Source organism: Pleurodeles waltl, chromosome 5 (genome assembly GCF_031143425.1).
Source record: "Pleurodeles waltl isolate 20211129_DDA chromosome 5, aPleWal1.hap1.20221129, whole genome shotgun sequence".
NCBI classification, from domain to species: Eukaryota; Metazoa; Chordata; class Amphibia; order Caudata; family Salamandridae; genus Pleurodeles; species Pleurodeles waltl.
In genome coordinates this window covers 1,171,299,765-1,171,326,254 of record NC_090444.1, presented here as the reverse complement: position 1 = coordinate 1,171,326,254, position 26,490 = coordinate 1,171,299,765, and positions in this window count along the sequence as shown.

Genomic DNA, 26,490 nt, shown 5'->3' with positions numbered 1-26,490 from the left:
CTGCCTATTTTATATTTTCATATGTTCAGTTTCACGGTTGGCATTACTGTCATATATTTAGTTAGAGCTCTTGCGTACGTAGTTTTGTACTTATTTTATAATTAGTTAGTGGTTTCTTTGTTGTTTATAAACAAAAAAAGTGATGGCGGTGTGCGTGGGGTGGCGCTTGGCTGGCGGTGTGTGTAGGGTGGTGCTTGGTTGGAGGTGTGCATGGGGTGGCACTTGGCTGGCAGTGTCATAGGGTGGCACTTGGGTGGCGGTGTGCGAGGGGTGGCGCTTGCCTTGGGGTGTGCGTGGGGTGTCTCTTGGCTGACGATGTGCGTGGGGTGACACTTGGCTGGCGGTGTTCTTGGGGTGGCGCTTGGCTCGTGGTGTGCGTGGGGTGGGGTGGCACTTGGCTGGCGTGCCTGCTGTATCAGGCATCTGGATGGTTGTAAGTGATGGGCCCTTGAGTGGCGCTGTCTGTTGATGCAAGTGTTGTAATGTGCTGGGCCCATGGCTGTCGGCGTGAATGGTCTTGTGCATGTCATGTATGAAAGCTGTGTGAATGGACTGTAAAACGGTTGGTGCCTTGACGCGGCTTTACAGCTCCCGAGCTGTGAGTCATTGGTTCAGTTTTTTGGCCTTTCAGTTATTAACAGTGCATTTCACTTTTGTGAAATCTCTTGCTAATAAAATTTGATCTACTGAACCATCACTCACCATTGTGCCAAATCCAACCAGTATGTGTAGTAAAAATGACAAAACCTACTCCGGTGTAATCAGGCATCGCAGAACACTTGTGACACGCTAGGTGTCTCAGGTGGGACCCCGATGATGAAGCATGCCACCAACTTGGTTGGTGGGTGAGGGGTCTTTTTCACATAACCTAAGTGCGTTTCTTTTCACAATTTTAGTGTTTGGCACATCACAGACGTACGTGAACACATCAAAATGATATATCCGAAAACTACCTGTGTTTGGGGGGGAGGGGCACCTATGTTTTTGGTCCTGGGTGCGGTCTTCAGCTAGGGAATCCTACCAAACCCAGACATTTTTGTAAACTAGACACCCCAAGGAGTCCAGGGAGGTGTGGCTTGCGTGGATCCCCCAACATTTTCTTACCAAGACTCCTCTGTAAACCTCAAAATTTGCTTAAAAAAACATATTTTCCTTACTTTTCTCAGTAGGATCACCGCTCCAGCACAAAATTCCTACTCTCCAGCATTCCCCTCAGTCTCCCAAGTAAAATGACACCTCACTTGTGAGGGTCCCCAAAGCAGATTCAGCCTAAAGATGTATAAAAGAAGAATATGTGCTTATCAACTCCCTGTGCTATCCCTTCAATCTCTACAAGTATTTGGCATTTTTCTGTTGCAGGCACCTGGCCCACCCACAGAAGTGAGGTATCATTGTTATCGCCAGACTTGTGAGAGTGCTGGGTGGAAGGAAATTTGGGGCTCCTCTCAGATTCCAGAACTTTTTGTCACCGAAATATGAGGAACAAGTGTTTTTTTAGCCAAATTTAAAGGTTTGCAAAGGATTCTGGGTAATAGACCCTGGTGAGAGCCCCACAAGTCACCCCATCTTGGATTGCCCTAGATCTCTAGTTTTCAAAAATGCATAGGTTTGGTAGGTTTCCCTAGGTGCCGGCAGAGCTAGAGGCCAAAATTCACAGGTAGGCACTGTGCAAAAAACACTTGTTTTCTGTGGAAAAATGTGATGTGTCCATATTGTGTTTTGGAGCATTTCCTGTTGCAGGCACTAGGCCTACCCATACCTGTGAGGTATCATTTTTATCGGGAGACTTGGGGGAATGCTGGGTGGAAGGAAATTTGTAGCTCCTCTCAGATTCCAGAACTTTCTGTCACCGAAATGTGAGGAAAATGTGTTTTTTAGCCAAATTTTGAGATTTGCAAAGGATTCTGGGTAATAGAACCGGTGAGAGCCCCACTAGTCACCCCATCTTGGATTCCCCTGGGTCTCTAGTTTTCAAAAAAGCACAGGTTTGGTAGGTTTCTCTAGGTGCCAGCTGAGCTACAGGCCAACATCCACAGGTAGGCACTTTGCAAAAAACACCTCTAATTTTTTGTGGAAAAATGTGATGTGTCCACGTTGTGTTTTGGGGCATTTCCTGTCGCGGGCACTAGGTCTACCCACACAAGTGAGGTATTATTTTTATCAGGAGACTTAGGGGAAAGCTGGGTGGAAGGAAATTTGTGGCTCCTCTCAGATTCCAGAACTTTCTGTCACGAAATGCGAGGAAAAAGTGGTTTTTTTTTTAGCCAAATTTAGAGGTTTTCAAAGGATTTGGGGTAACAGAACCTTGTGAGAGCCCCACAAGTCACCCCATCTTGGATTCCCCTAAGTCTCTAGTTTTTAAACATGCACAGGTTTGGTAGGTTTCCCTAGGTGCCGGCTGAACTAGTGGCCAAAATCCACAGGTAGGCACTTTGCAAAAAACACCTCTGTTTTCTGTGGAAAATTGTGATGTGTCCATGTTGACTTTTGGGGCATTTGCTGTCGCGGGCACTAGGCCTACCCACACAAGTGAGGTATTATTTTTATCGGGAGACTTGGGGAAATGCAGGGTGGAAGGAAATTTGTGGCTCCTCTCAGATTCCAGAACTTTCTGTCACCGAAATGTGAGGAAAAAGTGTTTTTTTAGCCAAATTTAGAGGTTTGCAAAGGATTCTAGGTAACAGAACCTGGTGGAAGCCCCACTAATCACTCCATCTTGGATTCCCCTAGGTCTCTAGTTTTTAAAAATGCACAGGTTTGGTAGGTTTCCCTAGGTGCCGGCTGAGCTAGTGGCCAAAATCCACAGGTAGGCACTTTGCAAAAAACACCTCTGTTTTCTGTGGAAAATTGTGATGTGTCCACGTTGTGTTTTGGGGCATTTCCTGTCGTGGGCACTATGCCTACTCACACAAGTGAGGTGTCATTTTCATCCTGAAACTTGAGGGAGCGCAGGGGGGAAAGAAATTTGTGGCTCCTCTCAGATTCTAGAACTTTCTGTCACCGAAATGTGAGGAAAACTTGTTTTTAGCCAAATTATGAGGTTTGCAAAGGATTCTGGGTAACAGAACCTGGTGAGAGCCACACAAGTCACCCCATCTTGGATTCCCCTAGGTCTCTAGTTTCTAAAAATGCACAGGTTTTGTAGGTTTCCCTAGGTGCCAGCTGACCTAATGACCAAAATCCACAGGTAGACACTTTGCAAAAAATACCTCTGTTTTGTTTGGGAAAATGTGATGTGTCCACGTTGTGTTTTGGGGCATTTCCTGTTGCAGGCGCTAGGCCTACCCACACAAGTGAGGTATTATTTTTATCAGGAGACTTGGAGAAATGCAGGGTGGAAGGAAATTTGTGGCTCCTCTCAGATTCCAGAACTTTCTGTCACAGAAATGTGAGGAAAATGTGTTTTTAGCCAAATTTTGAGGTTTGCAAAGGATTCTGGGTAACAGAACCTGGTGAGAGCCACACAAGTAACCCGATCTTGGATTCCCCTAGGTCTCTAATTTCTAAAAATGCACAGGTTTTGTAGGTTTTCCTAGGTGCCAGCTGACCTAATGGCCAAAATCCACAGGTAGGCACTGTGCAAAAAACACCTCTGTTTTCTTTGGGAAAATGTGATGTGTCCACGTTGTGTTTTGGGGCATTTCCTGTTGCAGGCGCTAGGCCTACCCACACAAGTGAGGTACCATTTTTTTCGGGAGACTTGAGGGAACACAAAATAGCAAAACAAGTGTTATTGCCCCTTGTCTTTTTCTACATTTTTTCCTTCCAAATATAAGAGAGTGTATAAAAAAGGCGTCTATTTGAGAAATGCCCTGTAATTCACATGCTAATATGGGCACCTCGGTATTCAGAGATGTGCAAATAACCACTGCTCCTCAACACCTTATCTGGTGCCCATTTCGGAAATGCAAAGGATTTCTTGATACCTATCTTTCACTCTTTTTATTTCAGCAAATGAATTACTGCATATCCGGTATAGAATGAAAACCCACTGCAAGGTGCAGCTCATTTATTGGCTCTGGATACCTAGGGTTCTTGATGAACCTACAAGCCCTATATATCCCAGCAACCAGAAGAGTCTAGTAGACATAACAGTATATTGCTTTAAAAAATCTGTCATCGCAGGCAAAAGTTACAAAGTAAAATTGTATATTTTTTGTCCTCAATGTCAATATTTTTTGTTTCAGTTGTTATTTTCTGTAGGAAACCCTTGTAGGATCTACACTAATTACCCATTGCTGAATTCAGAATTTTGTCTACTTTTCCGAAACGTTTAGGTTTCTGGGTTCCATAATTGGTTTCACACCCATTTCTGTCACTGACTAGAACGAGGCTGAAAGCACAAAAAATCGTAAAAATGGGGTATGTCCCAGTAAAATGCCACAATTTTGTTAGAAAACTGGGTTTTCTGATTCACGTCTACCTGTTCCTGAAAGCTGGGAAGCTGGTGATTTTAGCACCACTAACCCTTTGTTGATGCCATTTTCAGGGGGAAAACCGCAAGCTTTCTTCTGCAGCCCTTTTTTCCAATTTTTTTGAAAAAAATACATTTTCACTGTATTTTGGCTAATTTCTTGGCCTTCTTCAGGGGAACCCACAAGGTCTGGGTACCTCTAGAATCCCTAGGATGTTGGAAAAAGAGACGCAAATTTGGTGTGGGTAGCTTATGTGGACAAAAAGGTATGAGGGCCTAAGCGTGCCCTGCCCCAAATGGCCCAAAATAGGCCTGGCACCTAAGGGGGAAAAGGCCTGGCAGCCAAGGGGTTAAGGAGATGATTGCAGTGAGGCAGCAACGGAGTTCTCTTGAAAATCAAGGGCAATCCATAAGTTAGCCGCCATTTACTTACACCATTTATTTATTAAACATGAAAGCCCCATCTTGGATATAAATTCATGAACCCGAATGTCCTTGCCCACCTGAAAGACCTCTAATCATAATAACTTAATGGGAGGACTAATTTTCGAAACCCAAACTAGGCACAGAGAAAGCATACAATCCATGGGGTCGACTGTCGCTGAAGGAAATTACCTCACTAATTCTGAGTGAGGAGAAAGGTAACTCAAAGAGCCCTTTCTAGGCGAGCTCAATGACTTGCACTGTTTGACCAGAGAGGTCTCACAACTAGCCTTACCCTACCTTAAAATTAAATCTGTCTGCTTAGAGATGGTGGAGTTCTTTCTTACTTGGGCACATCTTGGCAGAGATTGTCAAAGCCAAGATGACCTCTTAGACTTTTAACATATAGTAAAATAAAATTCTTTCAAAAGGCTCAGTAGCTGTCAAAGCCCATGAGCGAAAAATGTGTCAGCTGTGCTTAATCCACAGGGAAATACCCGCCTTATTCGCGTTTGTCTCCTACATTTGTCACCCCATTTAACTTTATCTGCCACTTTAATAGTTTCTTCGTGAGGCTGTATGACTTCAACACTTAAGGGACTTGACACACAGATTGATCGTGTTCCAATTTGGCTCTCCTACACATGAATTTGTCATCCTTGATAAACTACTCCAACTGCTTCTCCATCATCTTCTCAAAACAATTTAGAACAGTCTTGATATGCACACAAGTCCAAAACTCGAGAGGCCAATTTGTCTCAATTTGTCTCCAAAATCAGCTGGCAACAAAAGGACAAATGCAATTATATCAAAGTTACTTCTCGAAGGATTTTTTTTAATTATTGGACAGTGATAAACAAATGCGTTTCAGTTTTAATGGCGCATTTTACCTCTAGGAGGAACTATCAAACCACGTTAAACAAAAATGTAATATATTCATATATTCTTTTTACGGATTTCAGACTAGGTTGACGAGGTGATGCTAACTTTAGAGGATAAAGACAAAATTTGAAGTTGACAGTGATTACACTGTTTTCATATTCTTGGAACAGAGTACTTACATATGAAGACGTGCATTTTAACTTTAATCTCAGAAAAAAACTAGACTTGGGCTTTACTACCAAAACTATGCATGGTGTAGTATTTGGTAGTCAAGGTGGCTCAAAAATGAGTCAGGCCTGGAGCTGGGTGCAGGGTGTGTGTAGGATCAAATACGGTGTACATCAAACATAGCCCTCAGATGTATTGCCTTTCTAACATTGTCTAACCGCGAGGACTACTGATGAAAGTTATCCTTAACGAGTAACAATGTATATGTTGACCCGGATTAGTCAAGAATAACATCCTGTAATCTGTTGAGACAGATTTAAATGATGAGGCTCTTTCTTTTTTTCTTTCAATGGGCAGCGAATGATCTGCATCTCATAAGGATGGATTCAGTGGACTGCATGTGGAGATAAAATGATGCTGGCTCATATTTAAATGTACAAGCTAAAACGTCATCAAGAGAATTCCAGTCACCGAGGATGCCAGCAGGACACCGTCTAGATTTGTATTAATGATTTGCAAAGTTGTGAAGGATTTTCCAACACAACGCCCCATAAAATTCTTCTATAGCACATAAAAATCCTGTTGAACTTTCAAAACTGTTTTATTGTATTGAAGCTGTAATCAAACAGTGCGTCTTATTCCTATCAAGCAGGGACGGCTGCTCTCCTAGAGTGGAGTGGCATTGCCCCTCCCCCTCGCCAGCAGCAGGAGCTGCAAAACTTTTATAGTAAAACCATAATAAACCCAGTTTATTATGGTTTTACTATAAAAGTGGGCGGGCCGCAGCTGTGACGTGGACGGAGCGGAGTGCACAACACTCCCCTTCAGTGCGCTAGTATGTTTGGCCGGCTGTCTCGGGCCGGCCAAACATACATGCGCACTGTGGTCTCTCCAGCCCGGCTGGGATTGCCCAGATTGGGCATTCCCAGCCACTCATAACGCTGCTTTCAGCAACTTAAGGCTTGGCCGCAGGGCAGGCTGGGAACCTATGCCTGCAATGAAGGAGCAGAGCGGATGGAGCAGAGCGGCAAGGGGAAAAAAGGTACGTTTTAATTATTTATATTTTTTGGGTCCCCATCCTCCCTATCAAGTGCTGCACTGCACCGCCCACCCATTTTCCCTCTTGTGAGCCGCAACTGCTATAAAGGTGCCAAAGTGCAGTTGCATGTGGGTAATACCCTTCCCCCAGAGTATGCTTGGTGGAAGTGTGTGGGTTTCTGGTGTGGTCTATATGGAAAGTGTTGAACTCTTTTGCCATAGGCGAAGATGAACAAAGCTGGTAAATTTGTCACTCTGCAGACTTGGTAAAAGGCAAAGTTTCCAGCTCCTCTCAACTTTGCTTCAGAGTTTTTCAGATATGAGAACATATCCTAATTTGGTCCCTACAATTGTACAGGAAGGAATATATGCTAAGAAAGTGTCTGATTTTTCCATGTTTTCTACAGTAGTAACAGTAAGACCTCATGGCCTACTGTTCAGTAGGGGCCCATTGAGCTCCCTCAACTGGTGGATTAGTGTAGCCTAACATGGGTATAGCAGGCATCAGGGAGATCCCTTCCATACATACATATGGTGGTGGAGGTGCAGATGCATTGCCTCTTAAGTGTGGGTCAAGGTTATCGGCCTGGACTACCTCAAAAATGGTCCAGAGCTCTTGTAATGCTTCCTTTATGTCCTCCTTTTGGCCTGTATATTTTGCTTATATGTATGTCCTTCTATGTGCAATTATATTAGTGCTGAAGGTTCCCTCTTTTGGCCAGAGGAACATGTGTGTCTTGGTGTGTGTGTATAACTTGTGGTAGAGCTTGCTAAGTTTTCAAGCCTGAATGGGGAACTTACTTTGAATGTGCTCTAAAGGAGATCGTATAGTGGTATTTGGGTAGTCTTTTCAGGGGACAGTTCTTCCTCTAGATTTACGTTTGTTAGGGGATTATTACATAGTACATGTTCTAACTTTTTTTTAGAGGGTTTTCTTTTCCTAGTTGCTACGTTTCTGTTTTTATAGATTTCTAAATATTTACTCTGGTGAATGGAAGTATGTACAAGGTTATTACTCAATCAATCTGGTAGTGGGAAATATATACACAAGGGGTTTACCAAATTCAATCTGGTCGGGGGAGGATGTACAAATGGGGAAATGATCTCAATGTTATTCACAGATGCATCAAAATAAACTTTCCACAAACAAATGCATGAACATTCACAACCCTAGGACAAGTGTAATTGTTAGTTTATGGCAGCTTGCAATTTGGCCACAAAATAGGGAGGCTTACTTTGACATCAAACAACAATTTGTACAAATCAACAATATTTTCATTCATACATTAAACATTGACAAAGAACACAGCATTAAAAATTTAACACAAACACAGCCACATTGGTCTACCTCCATCATAATATGAAACAATACCATTTAAACTGGAAGGGGAGATGCTGACTAGGCCCCAAGTATCAGGGGAATGGGCTGCCCTCAATACCTTAGCCCTGCCCACTCCTAGCGCATGTTATCCTGTGACCAAGGGAAGCTCTGCACTACATGGGACTAGTGGAGCCTGATAATCTTGTTGATACCAGCTCGGGGGGAAAAGACTGCAACTATTTATGCAGAGAGAGAAAGGACTTGCTTTAATTACCATCGGCCCTTCTTGACAAAACATAAGCTATTCCTAATCTCCTGGATCCCAATCGTTCTAGTACCCTTGCATATGAATTCCCTCTATGTCACACCCAGAGGTCCTGCGTACCATCTGTGTCATGCCCAGCAGTCCAAGCAAAGCACACCTCTCACTGCTTTCATATACCACCAGTGTTAGGAAACCATTGGCACTAAAAAAAACAGGAAAGCCTAATAAGATCAATATGTGGGCCCTATATCACACCCAGAGCCTATGCGTACCGACTGCATCACGCCCAGCGGTCCAAGCAGTCAGCAACTAAAAAATGCTGTAATTCACCCAGTGGTCAAGCGTTTCGGCTGTGTTACACCCAGTGTTACACCCAGTGGTACAAGCAATCACCCTGGCAGATGACAGTCAATAAAGTGACTTCCACAGATTATGCTTTTCCCTAGTTTGCCACACACCAAATGCTAGGATTAAGGCTCTGATGCAGTCTATTACCTTTGTGATGGCAGCTTCTGGATGGACCTCTACCCTGCAGATTTAGCTGAAGTTCCAGTCAATTGCGATGTCTGTTCATCTTTCTTGTTGGGCAAATGGGAATCTGTCCGGGCCTGGTCCCCTTCCTTTGTTCACAGTCGGGCCCGAAAAACCAGTCATATCCTGTCTGGCTCACCAAAATGTTGCTCAAATGAGAATTTACCTTAAAAAAACAAAAGACAAGAAGCATCTGGCTAAACAGGAAACAGTTTGTTTAATTAAATATTACGTCCGGGAGAGCAGTTACAGAACTGGGTCTGAGGACTGTCTCTAATAATACATTAAATTGATGTGGGTTTTATACATTTCTCTGGGTGCAATAAAGTCATAAAAAGATAACATCTGTCACAGAGTCTTAGATACAATTCTAAATAGGGAAAGCAGGTGGGCCTCGACCTGGGGTGAACACAATGAGTGCCAGCGAGTATGTGTCCAGATGCCTGACATGAAGGGCAGATGGTCACTGTGTGTGCTGTGTGTGCTGTGTCCTGATTGGATAGTTGTACCTAAGTATTTGTGGCATCTAACTTTACTGTGTTTTGGGAATGCATACATCCCTCCCACCATGTGTGCTTTATTGAGGCCAATCTTCGGGGACCATTGTAGTGTTGCTGCCTGTCTGTGGGATCTGTTCTAAGTTTGCATGTTTGTGCATTTGACTATCGGCTAAGTGTTACCCACCTGTGACCTGCCAGTCATTAACCTTCAGGCCTGGGTCTCAGAGCCTGCCTGACCACGCACCTACGTGGGGTTGATGGAGTGTTTATGTGGGGTTGATGGAGAGGTCACATCGGGGGAATGTAACAGCAGTAATGCAACTTCGTTTGTGTATGAAAATGTATTGTTTGTGTATAAGAATGTCTTGTTGTTGTGTGCATCATCTTTAACAAGTTCAATATCAATAATCTGTTTCATGGTAGACATATGGAAGGAGATGTAGCATTGAAATCCACACTGTTCAAGGCCCATGTCTCTTGAAAACAGCAGATATTGTGGAGATTTATATATGCTACCTGTTAGAAATGGGATATTTGGTTGGCAGTCAGGTTACCCCCAGTCCAAGCAAGGACCCTCTCTTTAGCCAGGGTAAATCACACACAATCCAAATTATCCTATGCCCACCCTCTGGTAGCTTGGCATTGAGCAGTCAGGCTTAACTTAGAAGGCAATGTGTAAAGTATTTGTTCAATAAATCACGCAATAACACAGTGTAAACACCACAAAAATACACCGCACGTTTAGAAAAATGTAGAATGTTTATCTGAGTAGATTAAGGTCAAAACGATCAAGATTTTATAAATACAAGTTAAAAGATCACTTTTGTGATGATAAATAGAGTTTAGTTCTTAACAAGCAATAAGGGTCTCTTGCAAGCACAAAGTACCTGGTTTGCGCCTAAATTATCCGCACAGGACCGCAGAGGAGGAGATGAATGGAAAATGGAGAGGTGTGGCATTGGTTGCTCCGGGCACACACAGACAATGCGTCACTGCTTTTCCATGATGCAAAGGCTTTGCATCGATTTCCGGCGCGCAGGCTTGGATACTCTTTGGGTTGCGGGGTATTTTGAAGCCCCGGGGACGATGCCGAGAAATGTGTGGGACAAAGTCACAGAAGCTGCGTTGATCCAGTGGGCGATGTGGGGAAATTTCTGTCACACGTTAGGCGCTGCATCGATTCCTCTCACAGGAAGACGGACTGCGTTGTTCCGGCTCCGCGATGCGTCGATCGGGTGGGCAATGCGTCAAAGTTCCGGTCGCAACACTGGTGGTGCGTAGATCTCCACTTGGGGAGCCGGGCTGCGTCGTTCCGGATCGGCGATGCAATGATTTTCTCACCACAGGGCAGGTTATGCATCAAATCAGGCAGGCTGTGTGTTGATTTTCGCCGCACAAGGAGTTCTTTGCAGAGATGAAGTTTTTTTGGCTGTGAGACTTCAAGAAATAGGAACAAGCTCAATCCAAGCCCTTGGAGAGCACTTCTCAGCAGAGCAGGAGGGCAGAAAGACAGCAGGGCAACAGCAAGGCAGCACCCCTTTACAGCAAAGCAGTCAGGTGAGTCCTTTGGGCAGCCAGACAGCTTCTCTTAGCAGGTTGCAGGTTCTGGTTCAGAGTTTCTTTCCCAGGAGATATCTTGTCAAGAAGTCTCTCTTTTGGTAGGGTCAGGGACCCAGTGTATATACCCAACTGTGTCTTTGAAGTACGGGAGTCTTCAACGAGTGGCTTAGAAGTGCCCAAAGTCCTCTTTCATTACAATCCTGTCTGCCAGGGTCCCAGCAGGGGGTTTGGCAGTCCATTGTGTGAAGGCAGGCCACTATCCTTTCAAATAGAGGTGTCAGGCCCTCCACCTTTCCAACCCAGGGAGACCCATTCAGTATGCACATGTGTGCAGGTGTGACTGATCATCCTGTTGTAGGAGGCTGGACTGGCTTGTAGTGAGTACCAAGGGGTACTTACACCTTGCACCAGGCCCAGGTATCCCTTATTAGTGTAGAGGGGTGTCTAGCAGCTTAGGCTGATAGAAAAGGTAGCTTAGCAGAGCAGCTTAGGCTGAACTAGGAGACAGGTGAAGCTCCTACAGTACCACTAGTATCACTTGCACAATATCATAAGAAAACACAATACACAGATATACTAAAAATAAAGGTACTTTATTTTTATGACAATATGCCAAAGTATCTCAGTGAGTACCCTCAGTATGAGGATAGCAAATATACACAAGATATATGTACACAATACCAAAATATGCAGTAATAGCAATAGAAAACAGTGCAAACAGTGTATAGTCACAATAGAATGCAATGGGGGCACATAGGGATAGGGGCAACACAAACCATATACTCTAGAAGTGGAATGCGAACCACAAATGGACCCCAAACCTATGTGACCTCGTAGAGGGTCGTTGGGACTGTAAGGAAACGGTAAGGGTTAGAAAAATAGCCCACCCCAAGACCCTGAAAAGTGGGTGCAAAGTGCACCTAAGTTCCCCAAAGAGCACAGAAGTCGTGATAGGGGAATTCTGCAGGAAAGACCAACACCAGCAATGCAACAACAATGGATTTCCAGACGAGACTACCTGTGGAACAAGGGGACCAAGTCCAAAAGTCACGATCAAGTCGGGAGTGGGCAGATGCCCAGGAAACGCCAGCTGTGGGTGCAAAGAAGCTACCACCGGATGGTAGAAGCTTTGGATTCTGCAAGAACGACAAGGGCTAGAAACTTCCCCTTTAGAGGATGGATGTCCCACGTCTAGAAGAGTCGTGCAGAGGTGTTTTCGTGCAGAAAGACCGCCAACAAGCCTTGATAGCTGCAAAGGTCACAGTTTGGATTTTTGGATGCTGCTGTGGCCCAGGAGGGACCAGGATGTCGCCAATTGCGTGAGAAGACAGAGGGGGTGTCTAGTAAGACAAAGAGCCCACTCAGAAGCAAGCAGCACCCACAGAAGTGCCAGAACAGGCACTACGAAGTGGAGTGAACTGGAGCTCACCCGAAGTCACAAATGAGAGTCCCACGACGCCGGAGGACAACTCAGGAGGTTGTGCACTGCAGATTAGAGTGCCAGGGACCCAGGCTTGGCTGTGCACAAAGGAAATCCTGGAAGAGTGTACAGGAGCCGGAGTAGTTGCAAACACGCGGTTCCCAACAATGCAGTCTAGCATGGGGAGGCAAGGACTTACCTCCACCAAACTTGGACTTAAGAGTCACTGGACTGTGGGAGTCACTTGGACAGACTTGCTGAGTTCAAGGGACCTCGCTCGTCGTGCTGAGAGGAGACCCAAAGGACCGGTGATGCAGTTCTTTGGTGCCTGCGGTTGCAGGGGGAAGATTCCGTCGACCCACGGGAGATTTCTTCAGAGCTTCTAGTGCAGAGAGGAGGCAGACTACCCTCACAGCATGCACCACCAGGAAAACAGTCGAGAAGGCGGCAGGATCAGCGTTACAAGGTCGCAGTAGTCGTCTTTGCTACTTTGTTGCAGTTTTGCAGGCTTCCAGCGCGGTCAGTAGTCGATTCCTTGGCAGAAGGTGAAGAGAGAGATGCAGAGGAACTCTGATGAGCTCTTGCATTCGTTATCTCATGAATTCCCCAAAGCAGAGACCCTAAATAGCCAGAAAAGGAGGTTTGGCTACCTAGGAGAGAGGATAGGCTAGCAACACCTGGAAGAGCCTATCAGAAGGAGTCTCAGACGTCACCTGTTGGCACTGGCCACTCAGAGCAGTCCAGTGTGCCAGCAGCACCTCTGTTTCCAAGATGGCAGAGGTCTGGAGCACACTGGAGGAGCTCTGGGCACCTCCCAGGGGAGGTGCAGGTCAGGGGAGTGGTCACTCCCCTTTCCTTTGTCCAGTTTTGCGCCAGAGCAGGGCTGAGGGATCCCTGAACCGGTGCAGACTGGCTTATGCAGAGATGGGCACCATCTGTGCCCATCAAAGCATTTCCAGAGGCTGGGGGAGGCTACTCCTCCCCAGCCCTGACACCTTTTTCCAAAGGGAGAGGGTGTAACACCCTCTCTCTGAGGAAGTCCTTTGTTCTGCCTTCCTGGGCCAAGCCTGGCTGGACCCCAGGAGGGCAGAAACCTGTCTGAGGGGTTGGCAGCAGCAGCAGCTGCAGTGAAACCCCGGGGAAGGTAGTTTGGCAGTACCCGGGTCTGAGCTAGAGACTCAGGGGATCATGGAATTGTCTCCCCAATGCCATGCCAGAATGGCATTGGGGTGACAATTCCATGATCTTAGACATGTTACATGGCCATGTTCGGAGTTACCATTGTGACGCTATACATATGTTGTGACATATGTAAAGTGCACGCGTGTAATGGTGTCCCCGCACTCACAAAGTCTGGGGAATTTGCCCTGAACAATGTGGGAGCACCTTGGCTAGTGCCAGGGTGCCCACACACTAAGTAACTTAGCACCCAACCTTTACCAGGTAAAGGTTAGACATATAGGTGACTTATAAGTTACTTAAGTGCAGTGGTAAATGGCTGTGAAATAACGTGGACGTTATTTCACTCAGGCTGCACTGGCAGGCCTGTGTAAGAATTGTCAGATCTCCCTATGGGTGGCACAAGAAATGCTGCAGCCCATAGGGATCTCCTGGAACCCCAATACCCTGGGTACCTCAGTACCATATACTAGGGAATTATAAGGGTGTTCCAGTATGCCAATGTAAATTGGTGAAATTGGGCACTAGCCTTTTAGTGACAATTTGGACAGAGAGAGAATAACCACTGAGGTTCTGGTTAGCAGAGCCTCAGTGAGACAGTTAGGCATCACACAGGGAACACATACATATAGGTCACAAACTTATGAGCACTGGGGTCCTGGCTAGCAGGGTCCCAGTGACACATAACAAACATACTGAAAACATAGGGTTTTCACTATGAGCACTGGGCCCTGGCTAGCAGGATCCCAGTGAGACAGTGAAAACACCCTGACATACACTCACAAACAGGCCAAAAGTGGGGGTAACAAGGCTAGAAAGAGGCACTTTCTCACACCTGTGTTTGAGGTTATCTGGGTGAAATGCACAAGGGTGCTGTCAACCAGCCAGGCAGACGTAGATTGGAGTCAGGCTGTAAGGCACAGAAGGATCTGAGTGTAGAGAAATTCTCACTTTCTAAAAGTGGCATTTCCAGAATAGCAATATTAAATCCAACTTCACCATTAAGCAGGATTTTCTATTACATTCTGGATATACTAAACATGACCTGGTTACCCCTTTCAGATCAGAATCTACCACTCAAACAGTATGAGAGTAGCCCTAATGCCATCCTATGAAAGGAGCAGGCCTCACAGTAGTGGAAAACCAATTTAGGTGTTTTACACTACCTGGGCATATAAACTACACAGGTACATGTCCTGCCTCATGCCTTCATAGCACTCTGCCCTATGGGTTACTTAGGGCCTACATTAGGTGTGACCTATATGTAGAAAAAGGGGAGTGTAAAGCTTGGCAAGTACTTTTAAATGCCAAGTCGAAGTGGCAGTGAATCTGCACACACGCCTTACAGTGGTAGGCCTGAAACATGGTTAGGGGCTACTTATGTTTGTGGCACAATCAGTGCTGCAGGCCCACTAATAGTATTTAATGTACAGGCCCTGGGCACATGTAGTGCATTTTGCTAGGGACTTACAAGTAAATTAAAATGCCAATTGGGTATGAGCCAATGTCACCATGTTTTAGGGAGAGAGCTTATGCACTTTAGCACGGCTTAGCAGTGGTAAAGTGCGCAAAGTCCTAAAGCCAGCAAAAAGTAAGGTCAGAAAAAGAGAAGGAGGAAGGCAAAAAGTTTGGGGGTGACCCTGTAGAAAGGCCATTTCCAACACTACTCAGTCTTTATCTTCCAGTTTTTATGCCAATCCTGCTATGTTCCACCATATTAGCCTTAGCAATCGTTAGAAAATTTCCAAGTTGCTGTTTTTTCCTATAGGCGTCTACTGGATGATTCTGTAGGTACATGCCACCAGGGCCCGTATTACAGAATACGGCACACTCTCCTTGTTTGCACCGGATCCACCTTTCAAAAGGTGCACCTAGTGCAAACAAGGAGAGTATGCCATAATATACTGAATATGCTGCCCCCAGGGCAGTCACAAACTGGTGCTGTCCTCGGGGCAGCACTTTTAAGGGAAATACGGAGGAGCCGTTTAAAAGTTGCTCTCTGTTTCTCTGTACAGGCGGCACACCGCCTGCACTTTTAAAAGGGGATTAGAGATCCCCTTGCAGGCAAGTGCAGTGAGTGACTTCACCCGCCTGCAAGGGCATATCTGAGCAGTCCATGGAGCCCCTTTTCTCCCCCCAGAGAGCTGTCTTTAAAAGGTGCACTGTGAGTGTGCCACCTTTTTGGGACACACTTTCAGTGCACCATCTAAAGGCATGTTGCCTCTGCACTCATGTCGGTAAAATGGTGTGAGCTCAGAGTAAAAATGATTCCCTCATTTGCATGAGGCCACACCCCCATCCAAATCAGGGAATGTCCTCTGAAGATAGAGCTGGGGCTACATGTGCATCAACGCTATCAGTATTACTGTGTCTGCAGCCGCTTCTGTATTATTAAAGTGCCCTGGGGGCTTGCAAAGCAGGCACAAATACCTGTTTGCTCCCCCAGGGCACTTTATGTAATACAGCCCGGGGTCTGCTGTTGAAAAGTTAGAGCATCAATAATGGTTGTGGGTTCTTAGCCTGAGATTGGCAAATTAGCTAGAATGCTATTGTCAATGAGGACATAGAAACTCATCTTAGGAAAGTCTTCCTTAACTGGAAGAGGCATAGAAGGACTGCTAGCTGTTTTCAGAACTGGTTTGATTCCAGATTCCAGATGCTAAGGATTAATGCAATTTTTCATTTCCATTTTCATTTCCTCCAAGAAAATAGGTGTTTACGGTTCAGTTATTACTTTAACTACTAATAAAGTTATTTTTGAGCAATGTAGTGATTGTGTTTTCCCTCTCTAGTGGCACAGCTGGTGGGACAAAGCTTACACTGCACAGATCGAAGCCATTTTTATGTCCCTGGAAGTGTTTTAACAAATGTAAGTATATTTCCCCTATTGAGGATATCATGTTTATCCTGGATTGGTACATTTGGGTGAAAAAAGTTGGCAATTCCTTACTGCTCAAGTCTTGAGGATTAGAAACCATAATACATGCATAGAAGCACATTTCTGTTGTGGAGTCAAGACTAATTGCACATATGGGGCCATTATTAGAATTCAGCACAGCATTACAGGTTTGTGTTGAGCAGAGTAATGGGGTTCAATGGATTAACATCTTGTGCCACATTAAACTCATTGAATCTGCTGCAATGGGTAATGGCTCCTGTAGTAATAGCAGACATCCACAGATCCAGTTGATGGAGTTCCAACCACTCAAGGGGCCAGATGTATGAAATGTTTTTGCACTCCCAAACGGTGCAAATCGCAAAAATCGGCTGTTTGCGAGAGCAAAAACGTGGTCTGCGATGCATGAAAGGCATTCGCAGACCAAAAATAAGAAATCGCAAAAATTGCAATTTTTTGCGCTGCGACCTGGTTTTGCGAGTCGCATTTTCCGATTCGGTATTTCCTGTAGGAAATTGCGAGGCGCAAAATGCGATTCGCAAATTCCAAGTCGCAAATAGATGCATCAAAAAATCGCAATTTGCGAATTTTCGCAGAATGGCATTTTGCACATGCAAAATACCACTAAGTGAAACCAGGTGGTAACTAGGTGCAACCTATATAAAGAGGCCCAAAATGCGTTAGACTCTTTTCCACAATGGCTGCACTCTACGTCATGGCGAGGAGGATGAGGATCTTGGCAGGTTTGAGGAGAGGGAGGAGGAGACAGGAGTGCATTTTCAGAGTGCGCATTACACTATTTGACCTGACAGTGGAGGAACTATTTGAGAGGTATAGGTTGAACTCAGCCATGATACTTGATCTGATAGCTGAGCTACAACCCATACTGCAGCGCAGAAAACTAAGGACTCACAGCATACCCACCCATGTGCAGGTATTATGCTCCCTACACCTACTCACGTCAGGGAGCTATCAAGGGGTTATAGCAGCGGCTGGGGGGGTGTCACAGAGTACCCTCTCCATATTTTTCAATGCATTTATCAACGCCATGCTAAGCAAACTCCAACAGTACATCAGATTCCCCCACACCCCACAGGAAATACAGCAGACAAAAATAGAGTTTTACGAGATAGCACAGTTCCCCCACGTCCTAGGTGCCATAGATGGCACACATGTGGCAATCTGTCCACCATCAGCCACAGAGTATGTTTACCGAAACCGTAAATACCAGCATTCCATGAATATACAGGTGATATGCAATGCCTCCTATATCATAACTGATCTCGTGGCCAGGTACCCAGGGAGCACACATGATTCGCTCATCTTTCGCCACAGCGGCATTCACACAAGACTGCTAGCTGGGGAGTTTGGTGAAGGATATCTACTAGGTAATGTCACTCTGTACACTGGTGCATAGATGGTGAACCCATGTCAGATGGCTCAGTTACTCAACACACCTTCTGTCCCTTCCAGGAGACAGTGCCTACGCAGTGCACACCTACATGATGACGCCCTACCTCAATCCCACAACACCAGCAGAACGGAGATACAATGTAGCACACAGGGAAACCCGCAACGTTGTGGAGCGCACATTTGGACTGCTGAAGAGTCGCTTCCGTTGCCTCGACAAAAGTGGAGGGGCACTACAGTACAGTCCAGAAAGCACATGTAGAATAGTGGCTACCTGTGCAATCTTGCACAATATAGCTACAACCAGGGGCATACCTATAGAAATCAGTGACACTGAATCAGATGAGGATAACGATCCCATACCACCTCTACAGCCAGCAGACATGACCAGTGCAGCAGAGGGAAGGCAAAGGCGTGCCGACATCACACACAACCATTTCAGACGTGAGTATGAATGACAAAAATCCACTGACAACTGTACCTGTAGTGATATATATTTATTACCTTATGTCAGGTAATGAATGAGTGATAAATAAAGTAAACAGGTGATGTTAGAAACTCAAATTAACAAATGAACTGAGTCACGCACTATTCCGTCATAGTGGCAACAGCAGTGTAATGGCGGCAAGAGTCACTTTCTCCTCCCACGCACATCACTCGGGTGCCCAGTTAACTCACTGGCACCTTGATTGTCACCTTCAGTGACAGTGCTGCGCATGGCACTGCGCCGTCTGGTGTCTGCTGCTGGTACGGCAACACTACTGAGGCTTGAACTGTCCTCAGTGTCCCCCCAGGCTACCTCACTGGGAGTGGAAGATCTCTGTCCCATGACATGTTCAATCACATTTGTGATGTGCACAAGGCCCTGGACAATGTCCCTGCTGGTGTGTGCAGCCTCCACTTGTGCCGCCACTGCGCGACGGGCGATTAGTGCTGTTGAGTTCGCCAATCTGTTGGAGGACCTGCAGTAGCTGCCAAACATTGTCCGGAATCTGTGTTCCTGTCTGCGCCGGCTAACCCTTTCATGGCGCAGCTCCTGGCAGAGGTCACGGACTGCACTAGTTAGGTCCCTAGTGCACTCAGAAGCCTGTACCTGTCCCTCATGCAGCTGTGTAATGTTGCTATTCAGTGCGTCCAGTTGCCGATACAGACCCATCATGTGTCGGTTGTGCACTCGCAGGTTCCGGTCCAAACTAAGTATGCGCTTGTTTTGCAGGCGCTGCTGCTGCAACATAGCAGCCTCAAGGCCCCCGAACAAGGACGGACCCTCACCTGCCTCATGAGGTTGCTGCTGGGACTCTGTTGCACTCCTGCGTGGTGCTGGCTGACCCCTGCCCTCCAGAATCTGGCTGCGCCTGTCTGGTGCAGACGGTGTGCTTGGACCTTCCTGCTGCACATCCGAGTCGCCGCTGCACTCTGGCAGTGGTAGTGCCCTGGGCCTGCGGCGGACAGTGGAGATGTGGAGGGACCCACTGGTGTTAGTGTCCGAGGGCTGATTGTTGTCTGTCTCCCCTACACATGGACTGTGTGTGGCTGCTGGGCCTGGCCCACCTGCAACAACAATATGCAGAATGTCAGTTCTGTATGTTACATTATCTGTCTGAAAATGGTATTAAGGGTACAAGTACTGCTCTACACTGTGTTGTGTGTGTTATGTTACCTTGGGTGTCACTATGCTTCATTACATTGTTATGCTACTCTCTGTACTAGTTTGTGGACCGCAACTCCCATAATGCATTGTTGTGCTTCTTCTAAGATGTAGACTGGACTACTTCACACACTGCTTCACATTACATGCTAATTCCTAAGGGGCCTTTGTGCATACACATATCGGGTTCACAAACAACATTGCACTTACCTTGGCTGGTACTCGGTGTACCGGAGGTGTCGATGTCTGTGACCCCTGTCACAGCTTCAGGGAGGAGTGTGGATTCCACCAGGTCCTCCAATGGTGTGGATGGTGCTTCGGTTGGTGGTCCGCCACCTGTACCCCTGGCATCCGCAAGTCTCCTTGCCACCCTCTCCTTTGCACTGGAGTGCAGGTCGTACCACCATTTCTTTATCTACTCTATGGAGCGCTGTGCCACTCTAATGGTTCAGATTTTTCCTTGAATGTCCAGCCATAATCTTCTTTTTTCGCTCTCAGGAACCTGGAGTGAAGATTTCCAAACAGGCGGTCATGGCTCCTCACCACCTCTTCAGTCAGGACCTCCAGCTCCTGTTCACTACATTTAAGCTTGCGCTTCCTTTCTTGCTTCTCCTGTGATGTTCCTGGGGTCTCCATCCTGGCTCAGGTGTTTCTGCTCCTGCTGAGTGCTGCTCTGTGTGGCTGGGCTGCTCTCTCTCAGGATGCTGGTTTGGGTGTGGCACCTGAAACTGCCTGGGATGACTCATTTCCTGCTGGTGATGTCATCAGGCTCCTCCAGGTGTGCATTCTCGAACTTTCTCGCAATTTGCGATTTTTTACCGAATCGCAAAAAAAATGCAAATTGCAAGAATGCAAATTGCGATTCGGTAAATGGGCCTCGCAAACCACAAATAGCGATTTTTAAGAAATCGCTAATTCCGAATCGCAATTTTGTTACATGGCTAATTGCGACTCGGGAATAGCGATTTCTTAAAAATCGCTATTTGCGATTCGCAAGCTCCAGTTTTCATACATCTGGCCCAAGATCTCTCCTAGGGTATCTGGTCCCTGTACTCTTTTTTGATGATGGCAATTGTGCTAGAGACATTCTCTGAACAGTCTCCGGATTGATCCTATATAAGCTATTGACTCTAATCCCCTTATTTGGTGGTAAAATGGAGCAGTTAAAATGGTGCAGTTGTTATGGCATCATTGCAGGGCACTTGCGGGAACATAATGATTTCATTACCAGTCGCAGTAAGATGTCCTTCTTCTCCTGGGGCTGCAGTCTGGATTCCTGTACCCCATTTGCACATGTTTAACATGTGTATGGATTGTGCCCAGTTGATCGCAAAAAAGACATGGATTGGTATTGATAAATGGCATATGTGGTTCAGTTGGCAACCAGACTGGCAAAGCTGAATTTTTAGGTTACATCTTATCAATGGCTATGGCAAGTGAAAGCACTTCCTGCACAAAAACAATACTGCCAACAACACAGACACCCTGGTGCATGGATGGCTGCACTGGTGCTAGGCACCAAATTGTGCGCCATCTGAAAAGACAGGAATGCACTGCATCTTGTAAATATAGTGCATTCTTGCCCTTTCGAATTGGCATAGGGCAGCACAGTAAAAAGACTTGCAGTGCTGCCCTACGCCAATTCATTGTACAAATGCCACTGGGTGTCTTCCTCGTTTACCTTTGCCAACTTAGTCCTTTTTTTAGGTGGTCTTCAAGAAATGTTAGTTTTTGCCCTAGGAATAAGCCTGTAGTTTTTACGTGCAAGCAGATTTGACGGCTTGGTATTTGGTCAAGTGGTACACATCATGCCATTTCACCTGGATTGCAGTTTGCAGTTCTCTGCTCTTGTAATGTTCAAGAGCATTCGATCTATCGTTTGCTAATTTGATCTTGCAGTCCCCTGTGACAGAATGTATTACTTAGACAATTGTTTAAGCTAGGTGAAAAAGTGCATACCTCTTCTTGAGCTGCTGGTTGGTTGAGATTGTTTTTTACAACTTCTTCCATTGCAATCATTCTACAGTCAGCATTGGCTATATAAAATGAATATTCTTGTAGCACTTGTGTTTGGTCACCTACTTTTATCGACTGTAATGTTAATGTTTCCTCAGTTATGTCAAGGGTTCTGCACATGGCATTCATGATTCTCGAAATTGGCTGCGCAGGTGGGATTACAAGTTCTTTTGCACTTCCGAGTTTGATTTCACCATCATCAATAGAATTTTTTTAGCACAGCAGGATTTTCTGCTAGTTTGTCTGTGTTGTGCCAGTGAACTGGTGCAATATCTACATCATTTTGTGACTCCATGGTCGTAAACTCATCATCATCAAGTGGAAAAGAGTTGGATTGTGTTCGCAACATGAATCTTTTTGGATTAGGTTAATTTCTAGGAGTTTTATAAAGGTCAGGCAAAGCTGTTGATCAGCCACCTATACGTTTTGCTGGGCTACTTGTTGAAATATATTGATTACATGATGGTTTAGTGATATTTGGTGGTTTGTGATGTATTTCAACATATACAATTTTGCTTGTCATATTTTGCAGTATAGACAAATTTTCAAAAGCTCCAGGCTCATGCAGGTGACTAAAGGGCTTTTCACTATCGATTGTATGAGAGACTGTTTCTGTTAGTGAAGGACTCAATAGTTTTGGGAGAAGGGGAAGAAGAAGGGTCTGCTCATTAGAACTAGGCCTGGGCGTAGAACTCCGCACCACCGGTGGAGTTGTTGGCATTTAGGCGGAGTAGCACAGAGTTCTTGAATTCTGCTCTTTGGCATGGAACAGAGTTTGTTTGCACACGCAAGATTGGCTTTTGATGCTCTCTCACTAGCACAATGATTCTCCTGGGCTGCTAGCGAGTGCATGCAAGACTTTGCATTCTCTCCTGTTGTTTCCAGCCGGGCCTGTGGCCAAAACAGGCTGCTTGCGAGCACAAGCTACTTTTTCAAGTAGATTTTCTACTCTAGAGACACTACATCCAGTCAAAAATAGATTCTTTGACTAGATTTTCTTGTCCAATGGACTCTGCAATTTGTTTCTCAGTTTGAGAAGCCTTCTTGTTTTTCAAACAGGAAGTGTGTCAGAGATTTCAACTTATTGTTCCTGTAAAGCAGGCTCCTCTCACTCCTTTGTCCATGCCCTGGTCACTTTTCACCACTTGGATTTTGAGGTGGAAGGATCACTCTCTTTGTCTCCTGGATATACCTTTGGATTTAAGAACTTTGTTTTTGTGAATTCACACAAGTAGGTTCAAAAACTATTGTATAAGGGTGCTGTTTGTTTGCTTGGGCATGCACCCATATTTCTTTACACTTTAATTTGATTTAAAAAATGTATGGTGATGGGTGGCCTGGAGTTTAAGCATGGGCCTAGTTATACTTTATTTTGCATTTCATTGATTTTTCACCATCTGTAAAGGAAGATTATTGCACAGCTGTGTATCTTTTCCTCATGTTTCAATTTGCAATATTATTTTACTATGTGGCCTAGATTTCCAAAGGGCCACTAAGCCTGTTGGCCTGGGCCAGTACTAGCAGTCATCACTGCATGAAATAAATGTTTCACTGGTATATGTTTTTAGAACTGAATTTAGGGCAGGGATGGGATTGGATTGAATGAAATTTAAAATGTTGACTGTTTGCATTTCATTTTTTTGCAAAAAGTGTATATATTGTGGGGTAATAATATTTGAAAGCTTAGGAGGATGTTGTTTGATCGTGTGGCTTGCAGGCATTTTGTGCATGCAGCTAGTGCCCCTTTTCCAGTGGCTTGCATGCTTTCATCTTCGTTTTCCTTGTTGTTTGACCATGTGGCTAGTGTTTGTTACCATGGACTTGCATGTGTTCTTTGTTTGCCATGCCTCTTTACTCCTTGTTGTTCTTGTTTGACCATGTGGCTGGCAACTGTTTTGTCCATCCAGCCAGTGTCCTTTGCCATAGGCGTGCATGTGTTCTTTGTTTGCCATGCCTCCTTGCTCCTTGTTGTTGTTGTTTGACTATGTGGGTGGCAGCCATTTGGTGCAGATAGCCAGTGTCCCATTACTATAAGCTTGCATGTGTTCTTCTCTGTTCTCCTTGCTGTTGTTTTTTTACCATGTGGCTGGCAGCCATTTTGTGCATGCAGCCAGTGTCCCTTACCATAGGCTTACATGTATTCTTTGTTATCATGCTTCCTCCCTGCTTCTTGCTGTTGGTGTTTGACCATTTTGCTGGCTGGCAGCTATTTTGTCCATCCAGTTAGTGCCCCTTTCTATAGACTTGCATGTGTTCCTTGTTTTCAATGCCTCCTTGCTCCTTTTTATTGTAGTTGTTTGACCATGTGGCTAGCTGGCAGCATTTTGTCTATCCACACACTGTCCCTTGTCATAGACTTGCATGTGTTCTTTGTTCTCCATGTGTCCTCCTTGTTCCTTGTTGTTGTTTGACCATGTGGCTGGCTGGTAGCTATTTTGTGCATACACTGTGCAGACAGTTTGTTTTTGACATAGGCTTACATACAAACATCATGAATTATTGATCATTTGTTTTTTAAGTTTCTATTGTTATTTTTGTTTCTATTATATTTTTACATTTTTAATAGAATTGTTGTCATTTTTATTTTTAATTATTATTTTATTTACATTTTTATATTTTTTTAAAATTTCCTTTTTAAGTTTTTATTATTATTTAAATGTTTATTTAATTCTGCATTTTGGCTTGATTCATCAATCCTATCCATTCCATTCCTCTATCCATCCATCCACTAAAGATGCACAACTGCACTACAGCATTCAGGCCCGTATTTATACTTTTTTTAGCGCCGCATTTGCGCCGCTTTTTGACGCAAAACGGCGCAAACCTACAAAATACGATGGTATTTTGCAAGTTTGCGCGGTTTTTGCGTCAAAAAACGACGCAAATTCGGCGCTAAAAAAGTATAAATACGGGCATCAGTTTCTTAGGTGTTATTCCGTTTCCTCCAGGACACCCTGGCTGTGGAGCATGGCAGACAAATCAACAGCCTAATTCATTTTGTTAGTGATTATTCTATTTCCCCTGGACCACCATGTCACCATAGGTTATTTTATTTAAAGGATTATTCCATTTACCCATGCACCTCTCTCTGGCTACCCCAGGTGTCTCTTAAAACAGATGGAAATAAAGCAAAGAGGTAGATCTGCTTGCTTTGCTTTTTGATTTGAAATTTATTTTTTATGGAGTGGTTTGCCTTTACAGTGTTTAAATAAATACTAGGCATATTACATAAGTAACCAAACGCACTAAAATTGCGTTTCTCTGTACTATTTTCAACCTGCTGCAACAATGCCACCTTTCATTAGCTACATGTTTTTCTTGCTTGATTGTTTTTAGGTGTACATGAGAAGAGACCCCACATCACCCATAGTACTGCCAAAGAGAAAGCCTTACAGTTACTTCGGTCCACAGGCACCAAACTCTTTTGCTTGTGCATCTTAGTGCCACTGCCAACCTAGAGCTGGTTAAGATGGCCCCAAAGAGAGTTGCTCCCTAGAAAGTAGCAAGTGAGAAGAAACAGCGCTCTGCCAGTGACGCACTATCCACACCTTTTTTGGGAGACGTGTGCCTGCTGCCACACTGGCCTCCGGGGAGGATCCTGGGAGCATTCCCACATCAACAGCACCAACCCAGCCCAAGACCATGTCACTCAGTGAGGCAGCCACTGGAATCATGGTGACGCTGACGAGCAGTGATGCTGAATTGAATTTGTCCCTTTCGCAAAGTAGTACCAAATCGTTTCAGGAAACAGAGAAAAATGGACAGTAGCTGCAGCCAAATCTTTCTGAAGTTGGAGCAGAACAGGAGGTTGAGCCTTCTGTCAATCAAGAATCTCCTCTTTTAGAATCGAGGGCTCCCAGATCTCCAACAAAAAAAAGGAGCACCATATTTTCCAAGCACCACTTCTGTTGATGATGATAGGAACAGGGAATGGTCCCTGGAAAAGTCCAACAGATGCCAGGAGAGGCAAGGGAAAATAAAAGTTCCAGAAAGCCTTGGAATCATGGAAGGGGATGACGAGGTTAATGAGGATGATACAGTCGTTGTGCAAGCTGGCACAAAAGAGTCTGACATTATTATCCAACTTGCTCCGAGGGATGTAGCACAGACAGCACTACCAGCTCACATATTTTTAAGGCCCCTGCAGAGACCTGCAACAACCCCTACCTCAGTACAAGTATGTACCGTAGAGAGGCAATGGACACACCCACAACCACCTACATCCAGTTTTTCTTCAGGCATTGGCAGTGGCTGAAAAAGAAAGTTCACCTCCCCAGTATGGGACTTTTTTTTACATTTAGCAAACAGGAGGAGAACATTGCTCTTTTTGCCATGCGAGGTAAGCCTCGTTCACATTAAGGTACTGGAGGCCAAACGACCCATATATAAAACACATCACACAAGCCGTTAGTGGTAGCACCTTAAACTAACGGCTCAATGTGGTCCTGGTGGTGAAGGTGAGGAGTCAGGAAACATCAGCTACACATGGTCAAATCACAGTTGAAGGTGAGGAATAAAAGGGTGTCCCCAGCAGTGGGCTGGAATCACCTTCCTCAGCGACCTCGCAGTGGCACAGGAAAACTCCCAGTCAAATGGAGACACCACAGCATACAGTGACTGCACCACGATGTGCGCAGAGTCTACCACCACCTACATTTGAAAAGTTGTCTGAGTCAGTGGCCCCACAAAAAAAAAAAATCCAGGCTACAATTACAGGCATGTTTAGACAGGAGGTGCCCCCTACTACCGCAACCATGTTTGTACAATGGCAATCAGGCAAAAATGTTAGTGCTAGACCTTTCCCTTTTTCTTGTGTGGA